The 26778-nt window shown below is 39.2% G+C and overlaps 1 protein-coding gene and 1 long non-coding RNA gene across 5 annotated transcripts in view; one reads left to right on the top strand and one right to left on the bottom strand.

Annotated features, from left to right (window-relative positions):
* Window positions 1-26778, top strand: part of CADM1 (cell adhesion molecule 1) — a 330900-nt gene that overhangs the window by 238799 nt on the left and 65323 nt on the right. The gene's annotated exons all lie outside the window — the stretch shown is intronic.
* LOC144334603 (uncharacterized) lies at window positions 3086-26203 on the bottom strand. Its single transcript, XR_013404566.1, has 3 exons — window positions 25554-26203; window positions 3818-3935; window positions 3086-3723 (listed from the first exon to the last, which is right to left on the bottom strand). It is a non-coding gene; the product is annotated as an uncharacterized LOC144334603 (long non-coding RNA).

Here is a 26778-nt window from a genome sequence, read left to right as displayed (position 1 = left end):
ACCCTATTTACTCACTTTCATTCCGTTGAGGTTTGAATTCAGCCCAGTGACCGTGTCATAAATATCATTCTGACCCCCAAGGGGGCTGTTCCTGAATCTTAGTTCTTTTGCAAGTGTCCTTCTCAGAGGTTAAGCTGTCCACCCAGCCATGTTGCCTTATATTCGTCGTATTTTTTAAAGGAACTGAAGGGGTTAATTGGTTTCTTCAGTAAAGAGAATTTTGCCGAAGAAAGCAGTTTTAGGTTAGTTTGTGTAGTAGCCAGGGAAATGTACTCAAAGGGGTGAACCGTGTTTCTGTTGTGCAGATAACCTACATACTGCTTTAGAAATGTGTGATTTCCAGCGTGTGCTAAAATAAGAAGTGGTTGTTTGATTTATCTCCCACAATGGTATGGCATTCTCTTCCTAAGTGGCATTTCATTCGCAAGCCAGGCACTGTAAATTTGAACTGAATATGTAAGTAAATATCCCTCAAGGAGATAGCACACTGGCTGGCCTCGTCTGAGAATACGGCTGCTAAAAATGAAGCTCTTGGCTTTTGGAAAAGGCTCAGCACCTGAAATACATTAGCATCCAAAAGAGGGCATGGTGTGCTCGCCAGCCAAACAAACTGAAAGTTAGTCTGAGCTATAATTGTGGAGCATCACCTACAAACAAAGTGATATTTGGGTTGTACCTCCTACATTTGCCCTCAAGCACTCAAACTTACATTCAACCCATTGGAATTTTGCTTTGAACTTTCATGTTTGGGTACATCACCTCAGTGCATGGCAACTTGGTACGTGATAGATTTTACTCTAGCATCTTTGCGTGGCAGGGACAAAGACAGTGACAGTGTTTTATGAAGCCCTAACAGGATTGCTGCTGTGCATAATTGTTAAAGGGCTGTCGATCTACTGATGTGGAACAGGCAAGAAGCTTAAAGAATGGAGAAAACCCATAATCGCAGAGTAACTTGTATTCTGATTTATTATTTATCACATCACGGTTAAAACAATTTCCTAGTTTTGTGTATTTTTAATATTGACATTGAATTTTCACCTAATGCAAAGGCAGGTTTCAGAAACTTTTTAAACATTTATATATGCAGGTAGTTAAGGGGGAAAATCCCTTTTTTATTAAGATACAGAATGCATGTTTATCAAAATTCATCTCAGATTGCATTTAGAAATATAGATACCTTGGGTTTGAAAGAACTTACTGGGCTACACGGAATGACAGATATTACTGACAGAACAGAGTTATGAATGGTCAAAGAACCCAGGAAATGCTTATACTCATGTGGCTATAAATTAAGTAGTAGAAGAAAGACTGCTATTTGTTGGCTGGCATAGAGCAAACATTAAGTTAGTAAATGTGTAAGATAACACTCAGGGTACATCTTGGATTGCTTCATGGAGAAGTACTGAACCTCCTCTGTGGCTCAGTCCCACGTGGCTGATGGCCTATGAGCCCACCACTCCCACAGGGTTCTCACTGACATAATACAGACATGGCACTCCAGGAGGCCTCAGGCAGTAGCACAGGAGTCCTGCACAGAGATCGTAGCTGAAAAAGTCATAGAATTCTAGAAAAATTGAGCATTGTAAATGTTGGTTTGTGCTTCAAAATGTTACATTTCACTGCTATGAGCAACATCTGTTCAAAGTCACCTAATACTAAGACATGGCTGAGCAATATTACCTTTGTTTTAAGCACAATTAGCAGCTCTCTGGAATAACTGGTGCAGTCCAGCCCCTCTGGAAATCCTGCTGGCTGATGCCCACAGCACACTGAGTGCTGGCGGGTAAGGCTGCCTTTGCACACCTGTATAACTCATCTCTTACCACGATGGTTCTTAAACTTCAGGAGGCCTCAGAATCATCTGGAAGGCTTATTAAGACATTGTTGGACCCCACTTCTATAGTTACTGATGCATTCAATCTATAAAAGGACATCCAAGAATTTGCATTTCTAACAAGCTTCCTCATGATGTGAGGCTGTGGTCCAGGAATGACCATTTGGGGACTGCTGTCCTCTTAAGTGAGTTATATGGTTACCAATAATCAATTTCATTGGTTTACAAACCACCTCAAAGAAAAGACCTGAGAGGGGAGGGGTGGTGAGGAAAGACCTGGACTTTACACCAAAAGATTAAATGAATGTACAGCCATACATTTCAAATCAAAATGTTTATGGCATATATGTATCTTTTCTTATGATTTCCCACCATAAGTCATTCTTTTGGATTAACCCAGTGAACTACCGGTCCCAAATACAGATTAGACAACCTGTATTGTAGGAGTAGTGTTTGTGTTTACAACACAGGTAGGTGTATTCAGTGGTGGAGACCGGGAAACTTTTCCATGATTTTATGAGAGATGAGCACTGGAGCATGTAAAAATACAAGGAATACATACCAAAAGCATTTCCTGTGTGGATAGAGGCAGGGCTAAATGGCTGAGGAACGAAAAGCCAGAACATAAAGGTAATACAACAGCAAGAATGCACTGACCAGGGTTCCCAGATGTGGCATAGCCTGTGTCTTATAGACCAGAAGCCAGAGGCCCAGGAAGACTAGGGCCAGATACTGGTCTAGGCACTGGAGAAAGCACCATGAACAAAACACCCAGGTTCCTTCTGTCTTAGAGGTTAAAGTCACTTCTTTCCTTTCCTTGTGAGAAAAGAGGAAATTTCAGTATTGGTATTGAATTCCTAAAATAGGAAGATGTTATGATTCCTTTTGTTAAAAAATAGGCAAACAGAAAACTATTTCCTGATGTAAGTATGTATATTCAAGAAGGGGAGGGGCATGTGGTAGGTGGGAGGCAGTCTCGTAAACAGTATTTCGAGAGCAAACGCAGTCTAATGAATGCCTTACATTTTTCTTAATGCTAACGGACTTTTCATTCCTAATATAATGGTTTGCCTGTGTGTGTGTCCCTCCAAAGAGATGGAGAAATACTGTGGTGTCGTTCACTTACCTTCATGGTACCCTTGTTTAGTAAATGGGGTCAGGCAATAGACTCTCCTTCCCCATTCCCACCCCATTCCAACTTGTTCTCATGTGTAGGTGTGGAAAGAAGGATAGTAAGAGAAATCATCATGACTGTCATATAACAGCTGCTGTTTATTGAATCCTTATAATGTCAGACAGCACGTTCATTGTCTCATTTCATCCTCGCATCAGTCACAATGGTTCTTAATATTTCCATTTTTATAGATGACAAAATGGAGGCTTAGGTTAAATAACTTACTCAAGGTCACAAAGCTTATACAAGTTGAAACAGGATTTGAGCTCCATCTGATTCCACCATCAGAACTCTCATCATTATCACAAACCTTGTACAGGAGCTTTTGTTGTGTTCATGGAAAAACTAGGTCTCTGAAACCTTCATTTTGCAGAGAATGTTTTTCTGTGGTCTTGAGATAGGGTACGCCTGTCCTTGATTGCTACAATAGATGACAGAGATGGAAGTGACTATTTTAGAACTGAATGTGCCATCCATTAGCCCATAGAAAGGAAACATTTTTGAATGTTTGTTTTTTCTAATTGTGGGTGTTAAGTAAAGTGATTGGACAAACAGTTCTCTCCTGCTTGGTAATCTGTTATAAATCAACCTTCAGATGTTAATAAAACAAATCAAGACTGACAAAGGAAGTTCCATTTGTATTTTAAACTCCCAATTCATCAGGGTCTCCTCCTTTAGATCTTCTGTGAGAGTGTCCTTGGTCTTAATGTAGCTGGAAGATAAAATGCAGATAAAAGAGTCATTGTCTCAGAAGAGCATTAATAAAAAATGAATGTTGATCCTAATTGAGTAGTATTTAAACATACGGGGTGGAGGCAGCAGTCTGCAGGGAACATCTGAGTCTGTTAGAATTTGACTCTCGATCTCATCTTCCTCCTCTTATTACAGGGACCTCACCACCCAGCTGCCTTCTGTGAATGTAAACTGTCACAATGGAATCAGAAAAGATATATATAGACATAGTACTATAGCAGATTCTCAGCTCTTTTGCTATCGTTGTTCTTATTTTGAAACAACGTACTACTATTCCTCTATCTTTTCCTAAAAATCTGTTCATAGAATGTTCAATTAACTCATTTTCTGTTCTTCCCTTTTCATTGTTTGCTGTTTCCGTTTACAGTGGTTCCTGATAACTTAGTTTTAAGTTCTCCTTAATTCTGTTATGCTGGATATAGCAGAAAGAACTCGCGATGGTCAAAGGTGAAATAATTTGAACAAAATATTAATAATGATAGTATTGGATTATAAACCAGAGAACAAAATAAATATACATGAGTCCATACTGATATAATTAAATTACTGAATAAAGAAATGGGAGGAAAGAAAAATGTCTTCCTTACAGAAGAATTGCAATTTAAGGAGTGAAAGAAATAAAAATATTACCACTTGAACACTGAAGTAATTTCTACAGACAAGATCCACTAGTGGATGCTAAAATTAACAAGTGAAAGTTTAAGGAGAAACATGATAGTTTCACAGCCTCCAAGTATTTTCCCCCAAATATTTATTAATTCCTCTGGTGGTTTTAACATACACATATATCTACAAATTCTTTAATACTGCTCCCTCTTAGGAGATGGGGCTAAATTCCCCTCCTTGTGAGGATGGGCTGGATGTCAGTGACTCCAATTCCAATTAACTGACTCTGGAAAGGTAAAAGTCTTAATTTTTCAGTGGAAAAACCTGGCATACATCACCTTAACCGGTGGATCAAGGTTAATGTCACCAATAGTAAGACTTTGATGTCATGTACTTCATGATACGATGCAAGGAAGGGGCATATCACCTCTGTGGCATTCTTCCCCAAATTCATAACCTCAATCTAATCATGTGAAAGCATGAAACAAACCCAGATTGAGGGACAGTCTACAAAATAGTTGACCAGTACTCTTCAAACTGTCAGAATCATGCAGTATTGTACCAACGTTCACCTCTTAGTTTTCATAACGGTACCACAGCTAAATAAGATGTTAACATTAGGAGAAGTTGGATGAAGAAGGCTTTATGATAACTTTCTGCATTATTTTTGCAACTTTTCTGTAAGTCTTTTAAGTATTTCAAAATAAAATGTTTAAAGAAAAAAAAAAAAAAGACCCATCAAGGGCATAGAAAAGCTTAGGTGAAGAAACCCTAAAATGAATCCTCATTTATCGACTTATTCGTTTATTGATTCGTTTGTTCATGCACTCATTCATTTGTTCACTCAAGAAGTATTTGTTGCCAGACACAGTACCAACAAAGAAAATAGCAGCCACTATGGCTTTGCAGAGCTTGGTACGCAATGCCTGGTTCAGAGGAGATGTTTGTTCATCACTTGCTTTTACTGTATCACAGCCTGGGATGGCATGTAGAGGTTTGAACAAGTGCTGAAGCAGGACAAGTGAGGTGCTTATGGAAGCACACAGGAGAGGCACTTAACCTAGTTGTGGGAGACCACAAAAGGCTCCCTGATCAGCCTTTGTAATATGAGTAAGCCTATTGTTTAGTCTTTCATTTAAAGTGTGTTCAGTGTTTTCTATGGGACGAACATACTTGTGACTTAAATTTTGAAGTTGATTTCATCCTTGTAGATTCTAAATGCCTTAGAAGTGAGTGCTTTAAAAGTAAGAATAGCGTAAGTTGTTTATATATATACATCAAATCCTAGTTGGTAACACAGAGTTTTTATAAGGAGTAAAGGGGTCTCAAATCCCTTTGGGTTAGAATCATTTGTTACTTTGAGTTTTCCTTAGCAGCAAAAAAAAAAAAAAAAAAAAAAAAAAAGAAAAAAGAAAAAAAAGAAAAGAAAAAGAAAAAAAAGTGTGACACAAAATGTATACATGCTGCAAATATCTTCGGTGGCTCACGCCTGTAATCCCAGCAATTTGGGAGGCCGAGGTGGGCAGATCACAAGGTCAGGAGATTGAGACCATCCTGGCTAACATGGTGAAACCCCATCTCTACTAAAACTACAAAAAATTAGCCAGGCGTGGTGGCACGTGTCTGTAATCCCAGCTACTCAAGAGGCTGAGGCAGGAGAATTGCTTGAACCTGGGAAGCGGAGGTTGCAGTGAGCTGAGATCGCACCACTGAACTCCAGCCTGGGTGACAGAGCGAGACTCCGTCTCAAAAAAATAAAAATACTTATTGGAGTGCATGAAATTGTGGATGTTAAAAAGATGTTTTCTAAATAGGCTGTAACCAGAAGAAATATTTTTACAACAGTATTTTCAGTGGAACATTTTCAGAAAAAGAAACTTAGAAACAATGTAAATATATAACAAAAAGGAGACACTGAAATCGTATTCCTATATGACGGACACATAAGACAGTGATTAAAATTATAGAATTTATGTAGATGTGCACATCACACACATACACCCCCTCAACATATGAAAATGAAAAAGGAATACACTAAAATATTAATAATACGTATCTCAGAGTTATGGGATTGTGGGATTTTGTTTATACTGCTTTGTTTTACTTTTTCTACCATGAGTATATAATTTTTATAATTAGAATGAAATTGTCTTGTGTTACTTTTTGAGAGAGGCATTAATTCTAAAAAGTAGTGGTACAGAGGTCCTGGGACTCTTAATGTATGGGTTCAGTAACAGATGTTCTAATTGAAATGAGAATCAGAGCTCAGGAAATCTAGTCTAAGTCCTCCTGTGTAGCTAAATAATAATTTCATATTAGTATTATTTTTGTGTACCATTTCTCAATATGTTTTTAAATAACTTTTTGATGGTTTTATATAGGAAGAAATACTGTGCCCATCAATAGGTGTACCTTCATGAAATTTAGCCTACCTCATGGTTTCTCTCTTACAGCTTGTAAGTCTCAGGCATTGAGAAGCACTTGGCCTATGTAGCAAGTGGGTAGACTGCATTGCAAATTCCCAAGAAGGTACCTACCAATGGTCTCATTAAAAGCACTTGGAGGTAGGCCAGGCATGGTGGCTCAGGCCTGTAATCCCAGCACTTTGGGAGGCCGAGGCGGGCGGATCACAAGGTCAGAAGATCAAGACCATCCTGGCTAACACAATGAAACTCTGTCTCTACTAAAAGAACACAAAAAATTAGCTGGGGGTGGTGGCGGGCACCTGTAGTCCCAGCTACTCGGGAGGCTGAGGCAGGAGAATGGCATGAACCTGGGAGGCGGAGGTTGCAGTGAGCTGAGATCGTGCCACTGTACTTCAGCCTGGGCAACAGAGCAAGACCCCGTCTCAAAAAAATAAATAAGGCCGGGCGCGGTGGCTCAAGCCTGTAATCCCAGCACTTTGGGAGGCTGAGACGGGCGGATCACGAGGTCAGGAGATCGAGACCATCCTGGGTAACACAGTGAAACCCCGTCTCTACTAAAAATACAAAAACTTAGCCGGGCGAGGTGGCAGGCGCCTGTAGTCCCAGCTACTCGGGAGGCTGAGGCAGGAGAATGGCGTGAACCCGGGAGGCGGAGCTTGCAGTGAGCTGAGATCCGGCCACTGCACTCCAGCCTGGGTGACAGAGCGAGACTCCGTCTCAAAAAAAAAAAAAATAAATAAATAAATAAAATAAAATAAAAAAGCACTTGGAAATCTTTTTCTAAAAATCTATTATGATTCAGTCAACAAGCACAGCCCCTCATCAATCAGTGTTGGTCATTCTCATGTAGCCGTTTGACCTAATGTCTTGTCAGCAACTATACCCCCTCATTATTCTGAAAACTGACCAGGCCTTGGCCATTCAGGCCATCAGGCACAAAGATAGAGGCTCACTGGCCACATATTACCTGATACAGTATGATACAACCATTGAGAGTTCTTTCTGTTACATCCAGCCTACAACCAATATGTATGATGCAACGTATTACCTGATACAAACCAGGGAAGGGAACCATTTTTAGAGTGTTGAGCTCTACCTGTCTTATCCTCTGCACATTGGATCATTAGAGACTGTCCTGAGACTAATCCAGAGAGGTCAATCTAAGCACATTAAAACAGAAGGGTGGCCAGGCATGGTGGCTCACGCCTGTAATCCCAACACTTCGGGAAGCCAAGCTGGGAGGATCTCTGGAGCCCAGGAGTTTGAGACCAGCCTGGGCAACATAGAGAGACCCTGTCTCAAATTAAAAGAAAAAAAAAATTAGGCATAGTGGCATGTGCCTATAGTCCCAGCTACTCAGGAGGCTGAGGCAGGAGGATTGCTTGAGCCCAGAGAGTTCAAGTCTCCAGTGAGCTATGATAGCAGCTCTGCACTTCAACTGAGGTGACACAGTGAGACGCTGTCAAAAAAAAACAAAAAACACAGAGTTAAGAGCCATCATCTCAGAGATGGAGACAGGACTGAGCAAAGGAGACGCTAGAACTAAAGTGAAATGAGGCGGGAAGGGCACACAGCCAGGAGTGACAGAGGAAGGAAACGATGCTGAAGAGTTCAGGATGAGATCTTTAGGTGGCAGGATGTCTGCTTGGACAGTGTTTGGAGGAATACTCCTTCTTTAGCTTCTCTTGGGCTATACTGAACCTTAAGGAGGTAGACTCCTAACAGATAGGTAGAGTCCCTAGCTCTGCTTTGATCTATAGATAAAGCAACTCTTTCCTTTAAAAAAATAAAAAGTTGGCTGGACATGGTGGCTAACGCCTGTAATCCCAGCACTTCAGAAGGCCGAGGCAGGTGGATCACTTGAGCTCAGGAGTTCAGATTGCTTAAACCCGGGAGGCAGAGGTTGCAGTGAGCCAAGATGGCACCACTGCACTCCAGCCTGGGCAGTCGAGCAAGACTCCGTCTCAAAAAAAGGAAAAAAAAAAGTTAAGACTGGGTGTGGTGGCTCACGCCTGTAATTCCAGCACTTTGGGAGGCTGAGGTGGGCAGATCTCTTGAGGCCAGGAGTTTGAGACCAGCCTGGCCAACATTGTGAAACTCTGTCTCCACTAAAACTACAAAAATTAGCTGGGCGTGGTGGCACGCTCATATAGTCCCAGCTACTTGGGAGACTGAGGTAGGAGAATCGCTTTGAGCCTCGGGGACAGAGGTTGCAGTGAGCCGAGATCACGCCACTGTACTCCAGCGATGGTGACAGATCAAGACTCCATCTAAAAAAAAAAAAAAGTTGGAAAGTCAACATATTTCTTTTTTTTTTTCCATGTTCTTTAAAAAAAATTAAAAGCTTTCTAGGGCACCTGTGACTACCATTTGTTTTTCTTTATGCTTTGAGCGACAATCATCTAAAAAATAAAAATGATTGTGCTTCTTATCTTCATTTTCCTCTAAAGTAAGACTCTTCCTATTTGAAAGATGGATGGAGGAAAGGAAAAGTATAGGTGAACTACTATGTCTCCTTAGATTTGAGAGACAGAGGGAGAAAAGGAAACCTTAGCTTTCTTTAGTACTTACCTCCAAAGAACTCAGTTATCTTATTGATCTTGGTAACACGTTATAATAAAAGTAGAGCTTTAGCTTGTTGGTTTTGGCTGCCAGTGTCCACGACAAGATTCACCAAAGATGGTTTTGGACTCTGGGCCTGGCTCTAAGCTATAGGGCCCAAATCTTAGACAGTTGAGATCCAACAAAGCTGGGTTCTGGAGTAGGTCGGGAAACAGAGCTGGTGGCAGAGTGCATCTCGGAGTTCCCTCTTTGACCTGTTCACAGGCCTTTCATTGAGCCTTGTTTACCATGCTTTTCTTGTGGTTTGTGACAGATAAGAACCGTATTGATTCCTAGCATCTGCTAGCAGTAACCTTTGAAAGGGCAGGCGATGCATCACCACAGAATTTTATCTATCAATATCGGAGTAATAGAAAGACAGGGATGACATCTAATCACAACACAGCTGGCAGATCATAAATCTGAGCTGATACGGTACTAGTAATGGGCAGTAGAAAAAAAGGGACATGGATTAACATTCGGATAAAGTCAGGGGGTCGTTTACATGGAAAGGACACAATCTGGCCATGAGAAAAGTCCTCATGGAAATGATCACCCTCAAGGGCCTGAGAAGTTCAGTAACCTGCCCAAGTTTTTCCAGTTAGTCAGTGGAAGAGCCCTGCTGTAAGCCTCAGTTTCCTCATCTATAAAATGGGCAAATACTTTGATGGATGGTAGAGGATTCAGTTAGATTATGTATGCCAATTCTCAAAGCTTAGACCCTGGATCAGCAGCGTCAGCATCACCTGTGAGCTTTATTAGGCATGCAGACGCCTGGGCTCCACCTCACACCTGCTGAATTTGAAACCCTGGGAAGGGCCCAGCAGACAGGCCCTCCAGGTGATGCCGATGCATGTGACAACGTTTGAGAACGCAGATGTGTGCCAACCAACCAACAAACACCCTTAAAAGGGTGGCCTGGCATAGAACTAAGGTTCAAAGAAGCAGCATTTAACTACTGCTTTTATTACTATTAATATTACTTGGTCCTGTCATTTATACTAATACTTTACTCTGTGTACAAGCCCTCCATTCTTCATACTTTTTTCATTCACTGGTGAATTAGTGATAAAAATAAACATTTTTTGACAGGTAAACATTTTTGATATTTAAAAGATATCATAGAACTGGATACACAACTCCTATGCTCCTCTGGTTACAATGCTAGAGAATACCAGCATTCTAAAGGTTAAGGTTCTAATGTGTGCTTTGGACATATTTAGTGCTTTTGACATGTCAGGAAGCTTCCAGCCTGGACAGTGAATAGTGCTACAATTTAATAACATAAATGGAGTCTGTCTGATTCTGCAAAGAAACGGCCTTCCTTGGGGCCCAGAATATATAGTTCCTTCTGCAGTTCCACTCACAGTATTTTTAATCATTTCATGTTTTTATTATATCCCAAGTATAAGGTGCTACAAAGAGTCCCTGGTGCTGGCAGTCACTCAAAAATTGGCAAATCTAAAAAGTGAATAGAACAGCAAGTAGCCCATTAGGTTATTTTTTTCTTTATTAAAAAAAAAAAAAACTTTTTTAAAAAGAAAAACTACCATGTAACGTTGGAAGGGTTGATTTTGGCATCTTACACATGAAAAGTAGTCGTAATAAAGTTCCTCAATTGTTGGTGCTTGTTCTGCAGAAATTATGGCTGTGCACAACTGTGAGGGCTTAACTGGCTTTCCATGAAGTACGTAATTCACACTCTAAATGTGACAAGCATGACTGCCCATAAACCTAACGACTTTTTTAAGAGACCGAAATTCAGAACGTTGTTGTCTCTGAAGCTGCACTTCAGTAACCCAGCAGAAAACTGTTCAGAGATGTGCTCCCATTGCAGTGAAGGCATCTGGACATACCAGTGGTAAGAACAGCCAACAGCTTTCATGTAAGAACCAGTTTTTTAGAGGAAGGAGTAAGTGTGAACCTATTGCAATTGCCATATGTTAACACAAAGAATAGGAACTAGAACATGGCAGTGGCCATTTTGCTGCTCCCTCTCTCTCCCTGCCCACCTCCAACCAGGAAAAAAGTTTACTAGAAAACGGAAACAAACTGAAGTCCTAGGTATATAAATTTTCAGAGTGATAGGAAAGAACCTCCCCCACACTGAGCCTTTCACTCTGAGGTGAATTCTCTGGTTTCAAGGTAAGTGTTACTTCCTCCTGTGAGCCGCTGCTAACGATGCTGTTAGCCTATGTCCGGATGGCACGAGGCACACTGACTCCAGTGACTGAGAACAGGGCCAGCAGTCCAGGCTGATCCATGGCTCTTCATTAAGAGGCTGTGTGAAATGAAACTGGTGTTTACTTTTTCTTCCCCTGAACATTCTATGAGGCTCATTCCAAGCCTGATTCTTTCTGCCTCAAGCTTAAGACTTTTGCTCTTTCTCTTAAACTTCTGTTTATGCGGTTACCTATATTTTTGCAGCAAATTCTATCTGCTAGCCAGAGTGAAAAGGCCTGTTGTAATGGGTAGGATAGCTTTTATTTTTTTCCTGCCTTCAAATCATATAGCTGAATTTCATCACTTTTATAACAAACCTCTGTAGCTGAAAAGATTCAGTTTTCATTTTGGAACACTTGCTTTCTTTCCCTATTTGCTGTATTTGTCTTCACTGGCCTAACACTCACAAACACAAAACACACAGTAACAATAAAACCAAATAAGCAAAAATTTAACTAGGGTGCTACAGCTTGTGAACCGACAGACCCACTAAGTGTGAAAGCGCTGGCCAGAAGTAGTCATTTTTGCAACTAAGTGCAAAATAATCTATGCATTGGTCACAGTCAGCTAGCTGCTTTGGGAGAGGCTTTTTCATTTGTGCATTGGTTGTTGTTATTTTTCATCTGTGTATAGCTTGTTGTTTGCAACTTAAGGAAGAATGATACATTTAGTTTCCTATTGACTTTATCCATGAGCCACACCAACTTATCTTCATGCAACCTTGAATTTTTAAAAATTTGTTTTTAAACATGTTTATTCCTGGAAACTGGCCTCATTCGGTGGCTAGGATTCGTGATCTTCTTAATCCCATGACACACCAAGATTCACCAGTTTCCTCAAAACAAGTTATCTAGGAATATTTCTCTTTCTAGGATCTCCCTTGGTTAAGCTGTTAGTCTTGTGTGAGTGATTAGAATTAATATACTCCAGGCCAGCGCTCCTCAAATTAATATGCATAGGAATTATCTGAGTGTCTTGTTAAAATGCACTTTCTGACTTAGTAGGTCTGGTGTGAGTTTGAGATTCTGCATTTTTAGTAATCTCCCAGGGATTGTCAAAATTGCTGGTCAACAACACTGCATAGCAAAGCTCTGAGGGGACCGACCGGTGGGCAGGTGTCCTAATTATATTTTTGGTACAATTGAGTGCTACTGAAAACCCTCTTGAGTCAGACTGGAAAATGTATGTGTCCTTTGCCTTCTAACTTCTGAAATTAGCTCTTTGCTGGTCTTTCCTTAGAAGGCTGCTAGACATTAAGTGACGTTTATAGAGGCAAGTAATGCTCATTTCTTCCTTTAAAAGGGGAACACTGATGCCAAAGCCCGTGCACCTGACCTCTGAAGTATTCTCCACTCCTGCTCACTCTCTTTTTCCTTCTCCTGAGTTCTGCTTCCTCCTCTCTATACTCTTTTCCCTGACTCTTATCAGCTCCTGAGCACTCTGTGGCAGTCTCTTCACTGATCCTCCTGACTCCAGCCCTTTTCCTCCTCAGCCTCCCATCCCTCTCTACATAGAAGTTATCTTTCAAAATACAGGTATAATCATTCCCTGGATTAAAATCACTTAATGGCTCCCTATTAATTACAAGATAAAGTGCAAATTCCCTAGCCTGGCATACAATGTCATTCAATATCTGGACCTAATGACCTTTCCAGAAAATGTTCCTTCTTGTCTCTATTCAGAGCACACTGTATTCTTCACATTGTTCCAAATATGCCACGATCCTCCTTTCAGATTTCTCCTCCTCTTTCCCCCTCTCTGGAAGCTGCACCCTCATCCCAACTGAGCTGGTCATCCTTTTCTATGGTACCCATAGCGTATTAGTAACTTGTGACTTACAAGTATGTGTTCGTTGTCTCTGTGTGTGTGTGTGTTTGTCTCCCTTGCAGCATTGGGAGCTTCTTAAAGTAGGGCTGTTTTCTCTATTAGCACTCTAGGTCCACTACGAAGGCCCGTTTCTTTCCAAGAGCCTTGTGAAAATCCCCGAGACGTCGACAAGTATTGGCTTCAAAATAAAATATACAATTGGAAATAATTTTGAAAGCAAAAGCCCTTTGAAAATATTAATTCAAAATTATATTTAGTGTGGAATATGGATGCCACTTAATATGTCTTGATGTTGTTTGGACAAGTTACTTCAACAAGTGGGAGCTCCTGGCACCTGTGAAGTCTTAAAACAGCCTATCATTTAGTAACTTTATTCAACAAATATTTATTAACATTTGCCCTCTTAGCCAATACTGTATTATGCTTTCGAGATACAAAGATGATTAAGATAGTGTGACTGCTCTCAAGGAACTAAAAATAATTAAAATAATAATATATATTTTTTGGCACACAGCTTTTGTGTCAAGACAAGCTGTGCGAATGTGTGGATTATCCCATTTGCTTCTCAAGATAACCTAGCAAGGGAGGTATTTCATACCCATTTTATGTGTGAGAAATCTGTTAAGAGAGTTTAACTTTGAGTTTACGTTTCCCAAGCTCTGCCTAATAACTGGCAGAGCTAGGATTGAACCCAGATCAAAATCAAATGAACGAAATAACCCTATAAACAAATAATCACAGAACTATCCATGTAATGAGCACTGAGACTGAGACACATATGATTTGTGTGTTAGACATCAAGAAACCTTGACTTGGCATCAGAGCTCTCTTCATGGAGAAAGCTGATGGCTTTGAGCTCAATCCTGCAGGACAAGTAGGAGTTCCTCCATGGTCAGTTTTCCTGCTTTGATGAGTAGATTAGTAATAGGTGGGTTTGATCAAGCAATAAATTAAGAAATTATGTCAGTAACTACTGTTAGTATCAGTTACATATTGATTTGCTTCCTACATTCAAGGGTATATTTTTACCTAAGAATATCTATTAGTGTCATTGTATAGTTATCAAACTGAACCAAATATTATTATTTAATTAAATTTTGTGCAACTTTTCTTTGTTCAGTGTCAAATGAAAGGGGAAAATTATGTCCCGTGATGCCATAGGAGCACACCACTTTAGTGAAGGTTAGGTTTCCAGAGACCCTGAACATCTTAGACACACCCAGGAACTCATTAGGAAGCAGGAAAGGTCTCAACACCCGATAGCTTTCTCAAAGCTCATGCACTTAGTCCTAAAGGCAGGAATTACCTGTGAGATGTGACAGCCAGCATTCGAGGAAAACAGCAGTGGACACGTGCAAGCCTAACAGGCTAAGACTGTTTAGAGCCAGCTTGTCCAACCCACAGCCCACAGGCCGTATACAGCCCAAGACAGCTTTGAATGTGGCCTAATACAAATTAGTAAAGTTTTTAAAAACGTTATGAGATATGTGTGTGTGTGTGTGTGTGTGTGTGTGTGTGTGTGTTTAACCTTATCAGAGGTCATTAGTGTTAGTGTATTTTATGTGTGACCCAAGAGAGTTCTTTTTCCAGTGTGGCCCAGGGAAGCCAAAAGATTGGACACCCCTGGTTTAGAGGAAGGCCAAGTATTCCCACATATTTCAGTAACTCATGACGTCCTCCCTGTGTAGAAGCATAGAACAGAGAAAATGGGAAGACAGCAAGCTTTCGTGCAATTTGTCATTTATTTCATTAGTCTTAGAGAGAGGTTTAGTTGTATGGAAAGCTGACTTTTGTGGAACACCATATTCCCTCAAGATGTTTGGTATCTGAAATACTGATTTTTTTTTAGGTTTTTCAGGGAGAAGGGTGTATTGCATTACCAGCCTAACACTAGGCACCCTTCACACCCTTTGAATATGGTGATTGCTCTCTGAACTACTTATGGGCTTATACAGAAAGGGAGGAAACCCAGATGATAAGTCGTGTTTTTAATGCTGTAGATTGCAATTCCAAATGTCTGGTCCTCTGCCCTCATCTGCTATTTACCTTATATGTTTCATGCTTGTGATTTTTAATTTACAATTCAATATCAGTGTTTGACAAAGATATTTTAATTTACTCTCTGCTTTTTAGTTAGCCTTAGAATTAAAACAATTATAGCTAAACCTCTGAAATAAAAAAAATTTTCAGCAGATTATGGAAGATCATAAGAAGGTCCTAATAAAATAGAGAGTGCATAGATGGTGATGATGCTGATGAAGAATATGGAAGAGAAGGTCATAGTTCTCTATTTAGCATTTTTGGAGCTTAAATACTTTCATAGGCATTGCTTCACTCAATTCTCATAATAATCCTTTTGGAGAGATAACATCCATTTTAAAATACAGAAACATTCAGAATTTGAGAGTTTTTCCTGTGTTCACCACCAGGAAGCTCAGAACTACAACAAAAATTCCTGTTTTCCAAGTGTGATAGTCTCATTTCTTCTTAGCTGCCCCCTATTAGTGAAAAATAAGTCACACATAATGTATTCTCACTTATCTCTAATTTCAGTGATGATTAATCAGCAACCCACACTTGGATGATACTAATCAAGTTATTGTTATAATGGCACCAGTTTGTATAGTTACTGTGATAATTGTCTGACATAGGCTTTGCACTGGGGAGTCAGCAGGCATAAGAGTAGAATCTGGAATCTCTTTGGTCCACTGACTTCTCTCCATATGCAATTCCTTCATTAAACTCTGGCTTAAAAGAGCTTTCTACCTCTAGTATATGTCTTCCCAGGTTGAAATGGGACCAGCAACTGAAGACAACCAGTTTTAAAAACTAATAATCAAACAAACAAAAAACCACTAGCACTTGCTTTATGATTGACAGATGATAGAGTGAATAACTCAGCAATAAGGGCCTTAGTCATAGAGCCCAGTTTTCCAGCTAAGAAATTGTCATTTCATATATTAGTCCAAAGCTACTTGGCTTCCTGGTAGGAGATGTGGGTAAGTTGAATGTTGCAGCGTTATTCAGCATGATGATTATCATGGATTTACAGCTGTTTCTTGAACAAACCATATTACACCACTCACAGAATACACTCTAGAATAAGAATATAAAATACCTCTCCCCTCCCACTTCCCCATTTTCTGTTTCTGTAGTAATGTCAGTTGAAACTGACATTCACTCTGAGTCCATATCTGATGTGTTCCAACTGATATCCTTACTTGCTTGTCCTGTCGGCTCTAAGCTTCAAATTTGGAAGGTTTTCAATGACTCTTGTTGGCAGGAGAAATGAATGAGGAGATGTAGAGAGAGACTGCTATTACAGCCAAATTTCAGCCACATAGACTGTCAATACTAATGAATGCCCTTGAAGCAGGTACTGTAAATGCCGTTAAGTTGGAGTTGAGCTGCCTTTCGAGTTTGGGTCATTTGGCAGAACAGACATCTCCTCTCTAAATACTAAAGACCCTGTTATAGACCTTATTTTATCAGTATCACATATTGGAACGTGCTGGTTGCTGATAGATTGGCTGTTTGGCTTCAGATTCCTTTATATGCTGAGAATGTTAATTTAGTTTTGTTCCTGAGTTATAAAAATGAGATACTATAGATTCATTTCATTACTTCACCTTCCTTCTTTTAGCATCGTAAAGCTTAATGTCCTTTCAGCTACCTCATTAATATAGTGTAACTGTTAATAGCACTCAATCTAGAATTAAACAGACAGAGGTTCAAATATTGGTTCCATTCAGCATATGTAACTCTTAGTTTCCTTGTCTGTGTAATGGGGATGATAATGGGATATTGAACCATATAAGATTGTTGTGAGGTTTAAATGAGATAATATGAAGAAAGGAAAAAAAGAAGCATAGCACCTTGCATAGAAACATTTTAAAAATACATTAGCTATTGTTATCATGCAGATGATTAAAAGAATACCCTCCTCCAGATAGCAGTGAGAGTTTTCTTAATATTAGAAAAATTAATAATAAGTGCTGTGGAAATAAATAATTTGTTTTTCTTGCCTCTATACATATGGAGAATAGCAGCCGCTTTCCTTTTCTTCTCTTTATGTAATAATTATTGTTACCTGTTACAGTCTTATGATTTTAAAAATTTTACACTAGTTGTTAATCTTTTTAACACCCTGGAGGCAAATGTAAAGGGGGAAAAACCCAGCTTTTAGTGAGCTGAAATGAAAAGTGACCCAAGTTTAATTACAGTACCTCTTATCAAAGAGAAAATCATATTAAATTGGGTATTTAAAATTAGGGTATATAAACTAAGGGAAATACACGTTATCTCCATTGAGACTTGAGGATGGGGTTGTAAATAAATGTAATTTAAATAATTTTGTAGAGAATAAACTAGTAAGGCTGGGCACACTGGCTCATGCTTGTAATCCCAGCACTTTGGGAGGCCGAGGCAGGCGGATCACAAGGTCAGGAGATCGAGACCATCCTGGCTAACACGGTGAAACCCCATCTCTACTAAAAATACAAAAATGGGCCAGGTGTGGTGGCGGGCGCCTGTAGTCCCAGCTACTCGGGAGGCTGAGGCAGGAGAATGGCGTGAACCCGGGAGGCAGAGCTTGCAGTGAGCTGAGATCCTGCCACTGCACCCCGGCCTGGGTGACAGAGTGAGACTCTGTCTCAAAAAAAAAAAAAAAAAGTGTAACTAGTAATGTCAAGTATTGTGAACGGCCCACATCTCTGATATACTTCTGACTCAGGGGAATTGAGAAGGATCCATTAACGTAGAAGAGACCACAGTAGGGTCACCCATCCCCATAGCTTTGAAATCCTAAATTTTTCGTTAATTTGGTTAGGGAAAGCCAATGTTATATTTTCTTACAGAATAAAAGCTCACCAGAGGCTGCCGCAGTATATATAATAAGTAGTTTGGCTACTAAGATCTCTTCTGGGGTAAAAGAGAAATCTAAGTTCCCTTAGATTTTATAGGAACAGTAGAACCTAATATTTGTATCTTCCTTTGTGGTTTTCAAATATGTGTTTTGAGTTGTAATCCACTAAACCTTTTGTTTTAGCTGTGAATAGCCTGTGGTTTGGGAAATGTAGATAGTTCTATATTGAATTAAATCAGTCGCTTCCTATTATCCCAGACTTCAGATAACTTTGGGGCCTGTGACCAACACACCAGATGAAGTGAGGGTTTGTGCTTCATCAGCTATCAGCTGCTATTTACACAGTTCATCCCCTTTAAAAGAACATGAGTTTCCTTCTCAATAGTCCATGCTTGTCGACAGTGGAATTTTGTATGACTGGTTTTCACTCTAGAAAGCAGTCATTTAATATTTCCTCAAGTATAATATCATATTATAAGTTCATTAGCAAAGTGGTTGATACAGAAGATCAACAATTGACCTTCAGCACAACTCCATTTTGTCTAAAAGAAACTTCGTATGTTTTGAAATGCTGGAATACCACCCAGCTTTGAATTGCTACTAAAGCAGCTCAATCTAAAACTATTCTTCTTTTTTTTTTTTGCCATAAACGAGCATCACAGAATCAAATCCATTGAGAAGAAACTGCTTGCTTTGCCAACACAATTAGTTTTATAAGAAGCCTCTGCCTTCCGATTGTTCTTCTCCAAAGTCCACGTTTGTTGGATGGCTGCAGTTATTTTTTAATTAATATTTTTTTAAGAGCCCCCCCTTCTCCCAAGAGCCTCTAAGCAGATTTAGCAGGCTTAAAATGACTCTTCCACAAGGTGATTTCAATGCCATCTCACAAACAAATGGAACAGTGGCTCTTCTACTTTGGGGGCTCTGTTTTTCTCTCTCTCTCTTTTAATTCTCATAAAACCTGTCCACTGGAGAGAATTTTTCTTCAGGGTTAGCCTATCTTCCCTCCAAAAAAGATGCTATCTTGCTTATGAACGAAAAGGCCATGCAACCTATCCAGCTATGAAAAAGAGTGACAGAAAAAAAAAAAAAAGTCTCTGGTTTTCACCTTCCAGTGTGAAAAGCAAAAGGATTCAATGATTATTATTATCTTTTATGGTTAATTTTTGTATTCCTGTTTCTTTTATTGCCGTTAGCTTCTTTGATAAGTGAATTTTAATGGAAAAGCTAATTCAGATCTTCAAGTTTAGCCAATGGGTGTCACTCCACATAAACATTCTCTAGAGGGAATTGCACCTCTCCTTTTATGGGATCAGACAGCTCAGACCTTAAGCGTCATAATTGCTTGGCCCTTTTAGTGGTGTGGGCCCTGATTAAAAAGTCATATTGAGCTCAGTCTTTTAAAGGAAAGGCAGCTAATGTGATGGTTGAAATTGAAATAGTACAGGCAGGGATGCTATAACTACTTTCTTTTGTCACAGCCTTCCTTGAAAAGAGTTTTCACCCATCTAATCAATGTTTTCTTTCAGAAGAGATACCCATCCTGTATGTAAATACAAGTTGGACTGTGCTTGACCTCCGTTCTTCAGCCTTAATGTCAAAAACCAATACACACAAAGGTAGAAATGGTTTGATGCATATTAGTCTTTAAAATCAAGACTCTGGTCGCCTTTGGTTCGGCATGGTATAAGATCATTCTCTTGGGAGAGAAAAGCAAAAAGAACTCTTCTTGCAGCTGACATTAAAGAATTTCATGGGGACAAAAGAAACTTTACATAATTCTTTCCAATAACTTTTTTCCTACTTTATATAATTCTTTCCAATAACTTTTTAAAATCCTGGCTACTTTCCAGTGTGTTAAGTTGAGGGTAGAATTGTTGAAAATCTATTCACTAGATAAGTTTTGTTGGCCTTACAGCTGTGGAAAACCCAGTCTGGGGACTCTGAAGGAGAAATCTTGCTGTACTGTTTCAGAGCTGCCTCTCCCCAAAGGAACTTCAGAATATAAGGGACACTAGGAGACATGAGGGTTGAGAAAATGGGTCTTTGTGTTATTTGGTGTGGTTGATGTTGAGTTAGACCCTGAGCGGAATGCATTGTGGTGAGCCACCACCCTAAGCATCAGTATTCTTGACCATTCTCCCTTCATGTGCATTTTGGACTTAAAGGTGAAATTCCGTCTTTAACCCCCTTGTGGTTGTCTGAACAATGATTAATGAACTAGATGTGATTCCCTGCAGGCCTTTCAAAGGATGGATGAAGGATGGAATTTCAGCCTTTTTTTAAAACCAGGCCTTTTGCTTAATACTGCTTTTAAAATTAATGTCCTCTTTTGAATGCCAAGAAAACAAAAGGAATTTCTCAAAAGTGTGTGCAGCTTGACACAATAGACCTTAATTGGTGTCAAGGAGATGTTAGGATGAATGGGAAAATGCCCGATAAGACTGAAAAGTGGAACCTTGTTATGAGCTGTCATTTCAACGTGTATTTAAACTATAGCAAAACTGAAACATATTTGCCATATAGATCATAATGACTCCAAAGAAGCCATTATACTCTATTATGTAATTACATAATCAAAGCATGCATAGTAATCAGCTTTTGAAATTCAATGCTAATCAAACATACCTATAGTATGTGTTTAAGCGAAAATAGAGAACGTTAATTTGCCATTAGTCAACTAAACAAGAATGTGTATACAGAATATTCCTGAATAGCTTAATGTTGTGTCAGAAGATATTTTTTGTTTTGTATTCAGGGGAAATCAACAATTTTAATTGAAGAAAAAACCAGCACAGAGGAGGATTACTCTTTAACTTGCCATTCAAAAATTTGCCTCACCTTTTACTGATTACAAAAGGAGATTAAATTAAATAAAATATTTTTTCCTTTCATAAGCTCAAGTGACACAACAGTAATTTTATAGCAGAAGATTCTTTTGAGATCCTGACCATCTCCATGCCATAGGATACAGTGTTCTAAATTCTACATAAAATAAAGCTTTCAAAACAACAACAACAACAACAGAAGCCTTTGAATATATATTGCTTTTGTAATTAGCAATAAATCGAAGGTGTTATCCAGAATGAATCAAGAATAGAAATATCTTGTTGACTTGGTCAGGAGGTCTGGCGTCTACTCGTGGCTGGGCCTCATGCTTGCCATATGATTTCAGGCCTATCTCCTCCCTGGACCTAAAGTGAGAGAGTTGATCTCCAAGTTTCTTTCTACTCAGTTCTATTGATTCCAGATTCCATAGGGTTCTATAAAAAACAAGGTGATACAGATGAAGTGTTTGGGTCAATGTCACATGTTCTTGTTCACTCCATTATTTGTTGAGTTGGTTTAGTTTATTTTTTCTCTAAGCCTGTGGACTGTATGGTTGGCATTCATAATTATTTTCACCATTAAGTAGGCAGTCCTTGGAGCAGACAATCAACATATTTGACTTAACTGTTTGGTGTAACAAAACATGGAGAGGATCAAAAAGGTTAAGAGGGGCTTTGTAAACAGCAGACAGATTGATTGCTTTTGATTTTAGATAAATACTAAAGTATTCATGCCGGTTGAAATTTGCCTGTCTCAGAAATAAAGAATGGCATTTGTCTTGAAGAGGTCACACCCTTTACCTTAAATCTACAGTTGACGAGCCCCTTTCTTCGGACACTGGTTCTCACTGTCTCTTGTCTGCACATTGGATGCCTAAAAATGTTACTGTAATATTTAAATAGAACTAAATTCTTTCATCAAACGCTTTCGTGGCTTGAACTTCGAATAATTTATTTTCAAATTACTTTTACTGTAATTCTTATTAATTCAAATAGGTTTCTGATTTGATATAAAACTCTGTAAATGCAGGGAACAGTTTAATGAATTGAAAGATAGGATTGAGTCTTTTAAAGGAAATGTACAAAATATGCTGACAATAATTGCTTAGATAGAAATCAAATCTTAATGGCTTTGTTAATGATTTGTAGTGAACACTGTGTTTACGTTGACTTGGGGGAACATATGTAGTTAGAAAGATTTTTCCCTCTGGGTTTCAGCAGAATCTTAATTTTTTTCATTCTTTTCCTGAAACGTACTCAACTCTGTACTAGCTCTCAGAAACGTTAGCAGGAATTGCAAGTGCCTCTACTAGTGATGGGTTTTTTTTCGGGTAGGGATTAGAGGTTCTGCTTCCAAGTTGGGCACATCCTGAACAGGGTTGTAAAAATAGTAGCCAACAGAAATGAGCATAATTGACAAGGCATTTGAAGCTTAAAGTCAGCGAAGGCTCACACTTCTACAGAAAATAAGATTTCCAAAACGTGCTTCTTTGAAAATTTCAAACCTAGGAGGGTAGGAATTTATTAATAACCCAAGCCTTTCATTTGTGTAAAATTTCAAGAACTATAGTGGAGTTTTTAAAGTAATAACTTACTACATTGATCATCAGCAGGATTTTTTTTTTTTTTTTAACAATCTATAGTTTTGGTTTGACTCCTATTTAGACGACATGACTGTGCTGATTTAATGTTAGGTTCAGTCTTCCATAGAGCAGAAGGTTTTCCTAATATGATTAGTTTTCCTAATATGATTTTGCTACTAAAGGAGTAGGTCAAGGGACTTTATTTGCTCTTTCTCTGGGCAAACTGTCTTCCCTTTGAAGAGTTGCCGGTGCTCCTTCTCTATGTCAGTAACAGTTTACGTAGTTGCTATAGTATAAACTCAATTCTGTTTTAACTATGACTTGCCCTTTTGTTATAGTCTTGACTAGAGAGACTCCCCCGGTGTAAATGAAGTGCTTTATTTATGAACAGCCAGGCAGCGGGGGCGAGAGCTCGTGGTGCTGGCAAAAGGCCGCCATGCACTGGTAATAAAGGCTTTCTCTAGGGGCAGAGTGCTGAGCACTGAAAGAAGGAAGCAGTAGTAAACAAGGTGTTTTACATTCAGAACAGTTTCTCTCTCATCTTAAAGTGTGTAATTGTGTTCTGGATAAAATATGGAAATAAAAAAATCAGAAGTTGCTCATAGGCAAACAGCCCTCTTTAAAAACAAGTACACTTTCCAAGGCAGAGCCAGTGTGAACCTTGGCATCAAAGCCTGATGCTGGCTGGTAAAAAGTGCAAGCTGTATGGGCTGGAGAATCTGATAGAACCCGGTTCAAGAACCAGCTTGGCCACTTAGCTGAACGACATCAGGCAGCTTATTTAAATCTCTCTGTCTCAGGTTTTTCATCTCTAAAGCAGGGATACTGAAAACTCCAGGAGTTTGAGAGAGAAAAGTATGTAAAGCATCCTGCACAGTGCCCAGCCCTGGATAAACATTTGTTCCCTTCCCCATGTCTCGTTTAAGATTTACCCTGTCACCTCCCTACAGTGGCCATATTGCTGACTGAATAGATTCCAGTCCAGGCAAGTGTTTTATGTAATGTCACTGAAATGGAGTTTATAACAAAACGAGGTTTTAGAAAGGAATCTGTAAATTAGGTTAATCGAAGATTGAATTAGTAGGGGAGTTATGTGTCCGCTGCACCCCCACCCCAACAACTCTGTTGTCATGGTCATTACTAATCATAAAAATACATTTTATTTTTCTTTAGACGATAAGCTTTCTCTTCATTGTGAGGAATGCCCTAACAACTTGTAGTTTACTACAGGAGGCTTGCTTGTAAGCGAATGGGGCTCTCCAGTGCCATAGTTTTGTTTTTAGGAATTGTCTGGCAAATCAGGGAGTTATAGGGAATATAGTTGCTGATACAAATAAAAATCCAGTTTGATTTTGTCTTCTAAATCTCACCCATATACACCGATTAGCAGTCAAAAATGTCTATACATGCCAGATATTGTTCCACCCTTAAAATAAATTACCTTCCTGTTAACAGCCTTATTTAATGGCTACACTATATTGTACCTATTTGTTTTCTTTTGCCCGGAACATGTGCTGTTTCTGCCTTGACATTATATCTACTAATTGAGTTGTAGAAAATCAGAAAGGTTTTAAAAATGGATTCTTGAAGAAGGGCACCAAAGTTGCCTATTTGTACCCTTCTGCTACACATCAAATTGTGTTTTGTAGCAACCTAATTGTCATGATATCTATTTCAAGGGGAAATTTATCAAGTCACAGTGCACCCTTCTGTTTGGAAGAAATATTTGAGGATGTGAGCAGAAATTATTTTTACATAAAGGCTTCAGGCAGTTAAGAGTACTGACATACATACCGTATTTTCATCACTGTCATTCACTTCCTTTGCCTCAAATAAATAGGTCATTATTATTCCTTTGCAGCCATCTTATGGCACCTTAAAGCGTGGAGCTCTGTTTAACATAACTGCCGTCCAGCTGACCCATATAATTTATTGGTGATTTTTACAGAATGACATCCTTGGGCCACCACCATCAGCCAAGGCCCTTTGATCTCTTTCAGCAAAATATTTCATGATCACTTATAATTTTTTGGCATTAGTATTATAACCGTGTTAACATAGCTAGGAACTGGCATTTCCTGAGACACTGGATTTTAGGTTAGCCTCAGCGATTTTAGAAAATAATACAGTCATGATGATGATACCACCGTAGATTTGCAGAGCGCAGGATGTGCCGGAGCACAGCAAGGGCAAACGTTTGCAGATGGAAAAATTTTACCTGAATGATTCACTCAGTAGTGACACGTTAAAATGGTTTGGCCTTAGAGTACTTAATTATAAGTGATAATTAAGAATGTTTAAATTTTCCTAGAAAACAAACAAAACCTCACTCTGATTTATTGTTGTCATTGCTTAAAAGACAAAATCATGGACAACACGCCTCTTTTCCCATCCCCTTTATACATGTTTTGTAGCCTTAATGTGAATGTAGTATGCTACTCTCAGAATATACTAGCCTTAGGATTTCAATAAAGAGCTAAAATTAAAGCATACAGTTATTTCCACAGGAACTATTCTGTTAAAGCATAATTGAATTGCAACTTGCTTTAAGTCCCAGTGGCTGCAAGATAGTAGTCAGGATTTGTAAGGCCTTGGTTTATATTGAAGGGATTAATGTCTGTCACCAGGCTGTTCCACATGTACCTTTTGTAAACTGAAGATTATTTGTGTTGCTAATATACTTCCTTTGATAGAAGAAATCCCTCCCATAACCCAGTAAGACCCCGTTTGGTATTCTACTCTGCTCAAAGCAAGTCCTATGCCTTAAGACAGATACAGCACTTGAATCACACAATTAAATTTTTTCTTAATTTTAGTAGATTGCGTGTTACCTGAGGCTGTGAGAGTGGTGGCTTTTCTGTACACGCTTTTGTCAGGGCCAGCAAAACCACCTTGAAAAGCTTGCTTGATTGGTAGAAATTTTCTTCTCCTTGTTCTTTTCTCCAATCTGGAAATAAACTTTCTCTCTCCAGCTGGGTTCTGAATTCTGTGTTTGTCACAGTAATCCACCAAGGAAAAAAAAAACATCCGTTCATTTTTTTTCTGATCACCTTTTCTCTTTGTTGTTATTCTGTAACACTGCTCTGCGTGCTAAGCTTCCACTGCTGAATCAAGCTATGGGGAATTGACCCTCTCACTCACCACAAGCCCTGTGGGCCTGCGTTCTCACACCCGGGTTAATTCCCTGGATCATAGAGCTCGAGGTGGGGTTTCATTTTGGTCTGCTCCTCAAGCACCAGAAATTTTTGTTTATCTGTGGTTCTAATAATTTTTTTTCCTTATCCTTTTAGTTTCCTCTTTTCTAATCCTCTGCCAGGGGCTGGTCTATTTCTAGGTGGATTTGGCTTAGAGCCATCTTAGCCACCCCTCTCATACTTTCCCAGTGTGTCCTAGCAAAGAAAAAAAAAAAGGATCCTTCAACAGAAATATGATAGCAGGTGGAAACCCTCCATTGACTCTAATTGCATCTCTATTTATACTGTCTCAGATTTTCTTTAGATGAGTATTTATCTTTGACCTTTGTTTCGTTATGTGGGAACATTTTTTTAAAGGAGCAAATAATCTGCCCTGAGTTGGTTTAAAACAGCTACATAGGGAGGTCCTTGAGAGCAGGAGCCTTTATTCTTGGATCCACACCACTCCCAATACGTAATGGCTTAATAAATCTTTGTATTTGATGTCTAGAGAAATGATGATGATGATGATGATGATGATAGCAGCAGCTGCCATTTATTCAGTTTTATGAGAAACTAGACACAGTGCTAAATACTTTATATTTATTATCCGTTTTCATCCCCCTGTCAGCCCTGTGGGATAGCTTTTAATTACTATCCCCATTTTTCAGATGAGAAACTGGCTCAGGGACTTTAATTAATTTTCCAGAGATCACACAGCTAAAACGCAGTCTCTCTCCCCTTCCCAGTTGATCTTTACATCTAATGCCTATGCCACACTTTTTGTTCTGTAAGTAGGGATAAGGTATCGGTTTTCACCCACATTGCAGCTTCTTAAAGGCTAGGACAGCATATACTTCTGTATCTCCTACTATGCCAGGTG

Source organism: Macaca mulatta, chromosome 14, assembly GCF_049350105.2.
Source record: "Macaca mulatta isolate MMU2019108-1 chromosome 14, T2T-MMU8v2.0, whole genome shotgun sequence".
Taxonomy (NCBI): Eukaryota; Metazoa; Chordata; class Mammalia; order Primates; family Cercopithecidae; genus Macaca; species Macaca mulatta.
Note: the sequence above shows the minus strand (reverse complement) of the source record. Positions and strands in the feature narration are given on the sequence as shown.